We start from the raw sequence: 11075 nt of genomic DNA, 5'->3' as shown, positions 1-11075 counted from the left end.
TGTTCCAGTAAGATTGGGTTTTTGGCATTTATAGCAATGGTTATCAACTGTACTGCAGGGATGGAATGTAAGTCGCAGAAAATAGAGGTTGTGGTGGCAGCTGCAGAGAGGTATTTGGGTGTGCGAGATTTGACGTCAGAAGAGTTACAGGGTGTGTTAAGTGATGGTGTCCCATCCTTTCAGGCTGTTGGCCTGAATTAGGACTAAATAGATTTTAAATAGTGGAGTATGGTATTTATTTGTGGGTGTTAGACGGTAGGGTATTTGTTTTATTTATTATAATTTTATTTTTTCAAGGAAAGTATAAGTGCAGTGATTGTATAAGTGCACTCCAGTCTAGTAGGTGGCGGTAATGCGATATTGATTGGATGCCAACCAACGTTAAACCTCATCGACGAAGAAGTAACGAACGGAACAATCACTGCACTTCGGTTAATGTCACCGGCAGCGGAAATGTTACAGCTGATTGGCAGCTTTTTTACGTTTCAATATTAACATTTCTCATTATATATTCGTGAGGTTGTTTGGCGACTGAAGTTCAGTTTTAATCTACCGCTGCAGGTGCAGCCAGAGGATTGCTTCTGAGTGTCGTTGATTATGGTATAGACGGAGCGCTTTCTCTGAGACAGCAGGTAAGTTAAACAACGGTGCAGACATTAGCTAGCATGTTCACCTAGCTTCCTATGTGATTTCATGTCACATAACTAACCTAATCTTTATCCTCGTTAGTTAACGTTATCAGTATTTTCTAGCTATGTAACTAGCAATTAGCTTGTCTGACTGCTACATTGGTGCAATGCAGCTCTGCCCTGCTTTCATTTAGCTGAGAAACTGGTAGCCTGGAGACCCGACGTTGAATTTCATCTGACATAAGTGAGCGTTTGGACCATGCAAAAGCTTACTCGCACGATCTCTACAAGCCAGAATGTTGAATAACATTTTATTTTCACTTACTTTACCGGTTGTCCGTGTGGTTGGTCCTTTTGCAAGTATGAATGTGAAACAATATATCCACAGGAAAGTATAATTAAATCTACTTTTCAAGATACTAGTAGTGTGTTCAGATTTCTATCTTCTGAATCATGCCCAGAACCATGTAAAGGCGTGCACCAGCTCGGCAGATATCCATACATGGCGTGCATGTATTTTTCATCCTGTTTGCATGCCTCAGGCACTACCAGTGTTTTGAAAATATTATATTGCCTCACATTCCTACCTGCAAAAGGAACAACCAGTCCTGGCAATGTTGAGAGGGACCTGGCAACGCTGCTTGCGGTGGCATTTTCAGCTGAGAGAGAAACGCACAGCTTTACAAGCTGCATTGCATAAGGTGATTTTGTTATATTTGACATTACAATTGAGTATAACTTTCAGAAGACTCATTTAAACAGTTCTGTACTTGCTCTTGTTTTCTTTGCAAATTTTTTTTTTTTCACCTTTATTTAACCAGTGTCGTATATGATGAATGGTGGCAATTATTGCCGTCAACACAGAGTCCGTTATGCTGCATCGTGTGAGAGGTTTTTATTAAGATCACGAGTTTACAGCATAGGTACAGACTCGCGATGTCCGGAGAACGGCTCCCCAGATTGCTATGGCCGTTCTGCCGTCTTCCTCGCCTCACCCCCTTATTTATAAACAATGAAACTGACCTCTTCTGACCAATCCCCAGTCTCCAAGACACTTCCTGTCTGTCATATGTGACGTCACGCTAAAACCTTCCCTCTTAATACCAAAAATCAACATTCTTTCAGTTCCATTTAAAAACATTTAACACCATCATATTGTCAATACACTACATTCCCCCCTTTCGAGACAACCTAAACGTCTCGAAACCAAACAGAATAGGATTATAACAAGTAACAATTTATCTTATTGAGTATCTTTAACATTAAACCAAAAACATTCTTCTCTAGAGTGTAAATACCTTTCTATGAAATAACTATTTATGAAGTGGGAATACATTACTATGACATATGAAGTGTGAATACATTACTATGACATATGAAGAAATCTCTATGGAGTGTAAGAGCGAAAAACTGTCCGGCAGCCATCTTTTTCAGATATCCATCCATCAATCAAGACAGTAAAATTCTCTCACGGTCCCTCTGCCCCAGGCAACCACCGTCGGTACTCCAGATAACCTCATTAACCATGTAAATGCATTTGAAACTATGATGCCATTAAATACACATGTCAGCCCCTGCAAACAAAATCCTATCCAATAAATATCCACTCTTAAGGCTGGTCAACCCATTGGACCCAAAAGTGGAACTCTCCCTTCCTAGCCTCTCTGTCCCTAACCATTCACGAAATAAACAAAAACATCTAAGATCATCACATGTATTCAATAACATCAAACATCATTCTACAAAATTAATCCCTGAGACTATTACACAATTATGTATTACACATGTCTATATTTCATTGCAGACACTGGAATGTAGTCCACTACACTTCATCTCCCTGTAGTCCCCTCTTCCAATGGACTTGTTGATGATGGAATCAGCCACACCCTCCTTGTTTCATCTCCTCCAGTCATATTGTCCCTTCATATTGTCTTTGTTTGAGTCACATGTTCCCCCAAATGCTTCTGGAATGAAAAGAAAAGAAACGACCAAACAGTATCTTTTGCAAAACAACCACTTTCAAATTAAACCTCAATTTCACCTAAGAATTTAAAAAAAAATGATATATAAATGATGCATGAATCACATTATCCATTCCCCCCCTTGATTCATAAAATCATTCTAAAATCATACTAAAATCACCCTAAAAAAAAATGTTTTCCTTGAAACAATAAAAATAAAATGATCAAATAATCAAAAATGATATTTATCCATCAGTAGGCCACTTGTCCCTCTTCGTCCAGATCCGGAACAGTCAACAATGGCATCTGAGTGTTGCCTCCAGGCACCACTTCTCCAACCTATCTCAATCTCATAACTTTCTCAAAAGTCAGTAACATATTACACAGTGCTATCAAAGCTGTGATTAAAATGTAACCCATCACTGCCCCCTACTGGCCTAACTGATCTTGCAACCAAATGCATCCCTGATATTTTCCAATGCATATATATAACCCCAGTGATATTATCTGAACTATCTGAACTCAAAGTATAACTAATATTTATCAATATGATCTTCCCAAATGTTACACCATATCATGGAAGAAGTCCCCCCTTCTCCCTTAGACTTATCCTTCAATGATAGGCTTAAAGCCTATGACATGTCACCCTTCATCCTATTTTGAACTCTAGTTTCAAATTGATCTGTGTTCGGTGCTACTCCTCTTTTAATAGTAAAAGCCTCATATGGAAGCTTCAACGTTGACCTGTAACCAAATCCTGTCCATCCCTAATGTAAGAATATAGATGCTTTATCACAAACCCACCAAATATCTCTAAAATTCCCCATAGTCACATTGTCAGTCAAAAGCTAATCATTTAACCATCAAAGTCCTAAGTAACATATTCTTTGTCATTACTACCCTTAAAGTCATGCTTATCCAAAGTTATCATATAACCTCACAATCTGATATTCCCATAAACATACCCCTTATATTCTATGTTCTATAAAACAACTTTTAGCCCTCAATGTTTCACCTGAATACTTCAGGGTTCCGTTGTTACCTGATTTCCTTTCCATCTAACAAATGCACCCAAATTAATTCACTTAACCCAATTCCACCTACCCCTAGGCTTAAACCACTGTTCTGACAACGACATTATTTTATCTGTCAATGACTGTTGCCGATACCACAGTTATGACAAAGCATAACACTGACCCATACCTGACAGAGGGCGCGCGACCGTCTAACATGTCTTGGGCTGGCATCCCCAACAGACATCAACCCTCAAGATTCCTCACTGATTCTTACAGAATGAGTTAATCTATCTCTAATTTTCACAACAGAGGAACGAGCAGTACTGATCAGATACCCCCCTCTGTCATCAAAATCAAAAGACCCCATCCTGCAGCTTCCATGATGAATCTATATTCTCCATTTCAGATTAATCTATATTGTTTCTATCTGCTCTCCTATTTTAACCCCATTCGTACCATAACCTCCTGAGTCCCTCTTGCTACCTCTAATTTCAGAAAAGTTGTTGTCGGTATCATCCTTCCTACATTTGCTATTACCCTCGTATCATTAATCCCTTCCCAAAGTTACCATTACCGTTGTTGATTTAGTTGATGAATTAAAACCCTTAATTCCTTCTAGTGGAAAAGCTACCAATATACTCTGTGTATTATTTACTGTTTGAGTGACTACTGTAATAAACTTATCCTTAACTCCCTCTGTGACTGTGGAACCTTCTACAGATTTCAAATCTTCCATTATAAGCGTCACTTTACGAATTACATAGCCCTTTAACCAATCATTCTTAACCGTAACAACTTCTAATGCTTGCACTAGATAAGTATACATATATTCTCCCTGACCCTTCTCTGTAACATTACGCAACATAAGTGAACAGTCACTCCTAACATCTTCCACTTCATATCGTTGTACAAACTATCCCTCCTTTGACTAGGTGCAACAACTTCTAGTCCTGGTCCTGATAACCATACTTATTCTCCATAATTATCTCTCCATATGGGAGGAACGTCCCCATCCTAATCCCTAATAAGTATTCTTTCCCTAACATTGGTGCTGTATTGGTTCCCTTTTAACCAAATGCGATATATTTATGGCTTTAATAACTATCAATGTTGAAAGAATTAAATTGCTTCTCCCTGTTGTTATAATAGACTCACGTGTTGATGTCCTTAGTTACTCCTAATTTTCCCCAGTTTTCCCCTAAGACTTTGAACTCTTTACTTGTACTTCCCTCTATCACCACTAGTGTCACTTTTTCCCCAAATCTCAGTCCTTTCTCTAAATCCCTGACTTTCAAACTACAAAATACCCCTATAATTACCTTGATCTCCCTGCTGGGAACTGTAACTATAGATACTCAATCACCCTCAATCTTTTCTTATCATTCAGCAACACATACTTTCTCAATGCATCTGCCCCTAACAGATCTAACCTCCTACCATATCTTCCCACTAAACTCTAAAATGTCATTCATCACTTCTCTCTCTGTCTTACTACTAACTTTGAAACTTAGCTTACTGTCTCAGAGTTCCTTCAACCCTAGTTCTCCTAACTTATTTTAATCTAATCTTTTCTCTCATAACATTTACACCTTTTCCCCCTGATTTTCCCAAAATCCCTTACCACCAAATTTTTAGAATATGTGATTGGGAAAGTTCCCCACCTGCTTCTGACTCATTACACACAGACTTGGCAAAACCGACTAAACACCTTTAGCCTAACCTCAAATCTCTTTGTGTACGAATGTAACCCAGAATAACAGTCACCCTTATTAAGTTTATTTTTCAGACAGATTGTCTAACAGGCAATCTAATAGATTATCATCCTTCCTATGATATTATCTTTTAAGCAAATGATTCCCAAAAACCCTACTTCTTAAAATATTCTACCAAACAGTCAGTCGTCTAATGTGCCTCTGATTGAACACTTCAATTTACACCATGCATCTCTTCCCACAATGCCATTGGTATATTGTCCTAATATTGGTATGTCTATTTTAATTCCTAGCTCAATTGATTCCCTAAGAGTATTTCAACTGTTTTACTACTTCAAATCCCTATCCTAACCTAATTAGTTTATTTTACAGAGTGATATGTTTAACCTCTTTAGGCTGAACACATAAATGTTCCCCTCTTCACTATCACAGTCCTCTGTTTTTACTTCAATTGTTGGATATTTTTGTTCTTCTCTAATCGGTGCTATCAGCTAACACCCCCCTTCCGGATATTCTAGGCCCTCTAGAATATTTAGGGTTCACCTGAAGAACAGGTGATCTTCACTTGCTCCTTCATCTTCCTCTGTTGTTTTCTCCTGACTTGTTGCTGTGGATATGGAGCATCTGGTACCCCCCCTTTGGCTGGTACAATTGCATTTGATATTGTTCAGTTGAAGCTGTAACAGTGATTGTTGATTTGGTTCACTCTGATTCTTCATAACCAACACTTATTTTCTTCTTCTCCACCACCAGTTATAAGTTGTATTTGATTGAGTTTTCTTCGTCCTGTTCTTCTCGTCGTTGACATATCAGTATTCTTCAAAAGTTCTCTTCTAAGTTCTCGTCCTCGACATATCATCTTCCATCATCTTCTTACTAGTGGGCTCTTCTTGACCTCAATGTGTTCTTCTCCTTCCATTCTTGAATTCTTCATCCAGTCGTGTTACTTCTTATTCGATTTATCCAGGCATGATAAGCAATCTGCCTATATCTCCATTTCTTCTTTGCTCTTGTACCCTTCTTTCTTCAACCTTCATCAGAGATCAAGTCTCCAGTATCCTTCTTTCCTCTCTTGCCACTTCCTTCTGATCACAGAGTCACCTCCACCCATGGCCTCTCATCAATCACTCTCATCTTCATCCTCCTCATCTCCTTCACGTTCCATCCTCCTTAACCTCCCTCTTTTTCCCAGACATTCTCCTATTGTTGGGATCCTTTTCTTTATCAGTTTTTCTTCTCTTCATCTTTATCTTCATCTTTCTGAACCTCATTCTTCTCTTCGTTTCCAGACATCTCGGTTTTTCTTCCTTCTGGAGTTTTGAATTCATCTTTACCGTCGTTTCTGCTTGTATTCGTCTTCATCTCTGATGCCATAATCACTCTCCTGGATGATGACTGTAAGCTGAGAATAAACCTCCCTAAGCTCTACTTTTTAAACCTATCTTATTGCTGACATATTTTATCAATTTCTGTTTGAGAATGAAGGGCAACTTTTGTTTCACTTGCCAGATACCCTAGCAACACTTTAATTAAAGGATTACCACTATTTCAACCCGTGTAATGACTTTCATAGTCCTGATATCTTTTTCCCCATTGTAACAAGCCTTTCTATTCCTTTATTGTGAACTATCCTATTTTAGACTATATAACTTATGTAGGCTTCCCCCCTGTAATTCTTAATATAACCTAAACAACTAACAACAACTTTTTTTTTTTTTTTTAAATTTTTTAAATAAATAAACGGACGAAAATATGACTATCAAAAATTCAATTCAATGTTTTATTCAAAACCCACTTCCAATAAAAATTAAAAATCAATTAAAAATCTAATTTAAAAAAAATGAATAATTAAAATCAATTTTTATTTCCCTATCTTATCAATTTAGCTATTAATGGCTCTCTCACCATAACCCATCAAATGCAAGTATTAAACTTCAGACTATAATCCTAATACAAAGCCTGTACCCCTACAACACTACAATCCCCATAACCCCTTGTTTCTTCCTATGATATAATCCCCAAGTATCATCATTGCAAAATAATGTCAGTACCTGATTTCCAATCGAACTGTAATCCAGCCCAGTGATGTACATAGCCTCCAAAATGTAAACTTTATTAAAATAGTTTTTGCCAAGCCTATGCAAAATTGTCATTTTATCACATTTCTTTAAATTGGAAAATGTTGTAACCTAGCCTGATATCTGATCCTCTGCCTGCGTCACACCTTGTCACGTCATGTGACGTCACGTCACGCCACGCACACGTCAGCCCCTCCTCTCTCTCTCCTCCTGTCGTCTCACCTCGCTCCCTGTGTCTCTCATATTTCAAAAACATAGAAACACAGAATCACATTTTAGTAGTTAATGCAATTAACCAAGTTATCCACATTCAATATTCGTCCGTTCTACATTCGTTCTAAGACTTTAACTCAGGACTAATTATAGATCACTCACAAACATTTTGATTTTAATCCGTCATTTAATTATTTAATTCAATCTATTATAATCCGTTATCATATATTTAATTTATAAATTCAATAGGTCCCAAAACAAGTTTCATCTTAACCCACCGCCGTTTAAACTTATAAGATTCGTGTTAAAATCTCTTTATGCGTATTTGTTCCGTCGTCTGTGTTCCTCCGTCTCCCCCTGCAGTTTAACCAATGTGTTGTTTTGCAGAATCCCACGCATGCGCAAATATCATTTTAACCTCATGCTTGAGTTTTAGCATCCCCTCGTGGTGTCGTTTAGTGCCGTAAAACAAAACGTTCCCTAATCTCGTGCCATAAACTCCCCTTTCTGTAGTGTAGTGTCGCAAAATTAAACGCATGCGCACATCCATTCAAGCCCATGCTTACCACATAATAAAATGCCCGCGTTCTACCTCAGTTTCTCTATTTTACACATATAGCCAGACAATAACACATAACATAACTAACATTTGCGTAGAACTTTCAGTTCCACCTACATACAAACGAGTTTAAGAGGCTTGAATCCCATCGCAGTGGACCTCCAAGGTTGAAGTTATCATGTAGCACGCAACACATTTAGCATTTAGCCTTTAGCATTTGCTAACTGCGACCTACGACATGTAACAAAACCCGCATTGCGTCTTTAATTGATTACTGTTTTGTTTGCCCTAAATTTATTCTGCCGTGGGTATAGGCTACTTCTACGAGCGATCCCCCCCCAATGCAACTATCCCGTCGAACAGAAACTGAGTAAGCCATCCCCAAGAAATGTTCAACCAAACCCCAGTCCCAGACCGACCTGGAAAGTCCTAACGCCCTTCCAGGATTTTGGCCCACCATGCGGTCGCCTCGTCACGAGGGCTTATCTAAACCTGCAATGCTCTAAAATTGTATACATATCTGAATTTCCCAACCATTGTCACCCGTTACCAATGAAATATAACCTTATCATTGCCCATAGTTACCAATGAAATATAAATGTCTCCTACCGTTTTCCTAAATTTGTCATTGCCCATAGTTACCAATGAAATATAAATTTATGCTCTAAATCCTCATTGCCATCCGTTACCAATGAAATATAAACTTATCACTCTAAATTATCATTGTCTATAGTTACCAATGAAATAACATTTTAGCAGACTCCAGTCGACCAGCAACAACGCCACCGAGGCCAGGTCGAAATGGAACATCTCTTCAGTGTACACAAGTCATATCCAATCCAACAAACTCCGAAGCGGTAAGAACACTCACCCTTTTTCCGGCCATGCCTCAGAGAGAGTTAGCCCGGCGGTTGACTGAAACACAGAAGAGACGCAAACCCAGCCCCACGTTGGGCGCCATTATGTCGTATATGATGAATGGTGGCAATTATTGCCGTCAACACAGAGTCCGTTATGCTGCATCGTGTGAGAGGTTTTTATTAAGATCACGAGTTTACAGCATAGGTACAGACTCGCGATGTCCGGAGAACGGCTCCCCAGATTGCTATGGCCGTTCTGCCGTCTTCCTCGCCTCACCCCCTTATTTATAAACAATGAAACTGACCTCTTCTGACCAATCCCCAGTCTCCAAGACACTTCCTGTCTGTCATATGTGACGTCACGCTAAAACCTTCCCTCTTAATACCAAAAATCAGGATGTTTTTGTGCTGGTCAAGGGCAGTCAAGTCTGAGGAGAACCAGGGGCTATATCTGTTCTTAGTTCTGTATTTTTTGAATGGGGCATGTTTATTTAAGATTGAGAGGAAATTACTTTTAAAGAACAACCAGGCATCCTCTACTGACGGAATGAGATCTATATCCATCCAGGATACCTGGGCCAGGTCAATTAGGAAGGCCTGCTCGCTGAAGTGTTTTTGGGAGCGTTTGACAGTGATGAGGGGTGGTCGTTTGACCGCGGACCCGTTACGGACGCAGGCAATAAGGCAGTGATCGCTGAGATCCTGGTTGAAGACAGCGGAGGTGTATTTAGAGGGTAAGTTAGTCAGGATGATATCTATGAGGGTACCCATGTTTACGGATTTAGGGTTGTACCTGGTAGGTTCGTTGATAATTTGTGTGAGATTGAGGGCATCTAGTTTAGATTGTAGGATGGCCGGGGTGTTAAGCATATCCCAATTTAGGTCACCAAGCAGTACGAACTCTGAGGATAGATGGGGGCAATCAATTCACATATGGTGTCCAGGGCACAGCTGGGGGCTGAGGGGGGTCTGTAGCAAGCGGCAACAGTGAGAGATTTATTTCTGGAAAGGTGGATTTTTAGAAGTAGAAGCTCAAACTGTTTGGGCACAGACCTGGATAGTATGATATAGCTCTGCAGGCTATCTCTACAGTAGATTGCAACTCCACCCCCTTTGGCAGTTCTCTCTAGACGGAAAATGTTATAGTTGGGGATGGAAATTTCAGAATTTTTGGTGGCCTTCCTAAGCCAGGATTCAGACACTGCTAGAACATCAGGGTTGGCGGAGTGTGCTAACGCAGTGAATAACTCAAACTTAGGAAGGAGGCTTCTGATATTTACGTGCAGAAAACCAAGACTTTTACGGTTACAGAAGTCAACAAATGATAGCTCCTTGGGAGTAGGAGTGATACTGGGGGCTGCAGGGCCTGGGTTAGCCTCTACATCACCAGAGGAACAGAGGAGGACTAGAATAAGGATACGACTAAAGGCTTTAAGAACTGGTCTTCTAGTGCGTTGGGTACATAGAATAAAGGGGGCAGTTCTCCGGGCGTTGTAGAAAAGATTCAGGGCATTATGTACAGAAAAGGATATGGAAGGATATGAGTACAGTTCAGGTAACCCTAAGCGTTGGGTAACAATGAAAGAGATAGCGTCACTGGAGCCACCGATTGAGCCGGTCTCGGCGTGTATGGGGGGTGGAACAAAGGAACTATTTGAGGCAGTTTGAGAGGGACTAGGGGTTCTACAGTGAAATTGTATAATAAGAACTAACCCAAACAGCAATAGGCAAGGCATAATTGACATGGGAGAGAGGCATAAAGCAGTCACAGCTATTGTTTGGAAACTGTTCTGTTTGATAACCTAATCCCTGAATCATGGGACCCAGTCTAGTTTCACAACTGAAGTCTTAAATGCACAATCTACACCGACCAAAAATGTAAACGCAACATGTAAAGTGTTGGTTTCACGAGCTGAAATAAAAGATCCAAGACATTTTCCATACGCACAAATTTGATTGCATCCCTCTTAGTGAGCATTTCTGCTTTGCCAAGATAATCCATCCACTTGACAGGTGTGACATATGATCATTACACAGGTGCACCTTG

At 39.7% G+C, this 11075-nt stretch overlaps 1 protein-coding gene across 1 annotated transcript in view; it reads left to right on the top strand.

Moving 5' to 3' along the window:
- Window positions 1-389: 389 nt before the first annotated feature.
- LOC121536237 (putative methyltransferase DDB_G0268948) overlaps window positions 390-11075 on the top strand; it is a 19834-nt gene continuing 9148 nt past the window's right edge. Inside the window, exon 1 of the mRNA XM_045206606.1 lies at window positions 390-632. The gene's annotated coding sequence lies outside the window, so the exon portion shown is untranslated. The remainder of the gene's footprint in view (window positions 633-11075) is intronic.

This window comes from Coregonus clupeaformis, chromosome 23, assembly GCF_020615455.1.
Source record: "Coregonus clupeaformis isolate EN_2021a chromosome 23, ASM2061545v1, whole genome shotgun sequence".
Lineage (NCBI taxonomy): Eukaryota > Metazoa > Chordata > Actinopteri > Salmoniformes > Salmonidae > Coregonus > Coregonus clupeaformis.
Note: the sequence above shows the minus strand (reverse complement) of the source record. Positions and strands in the feature narration are given on the sequence as shown.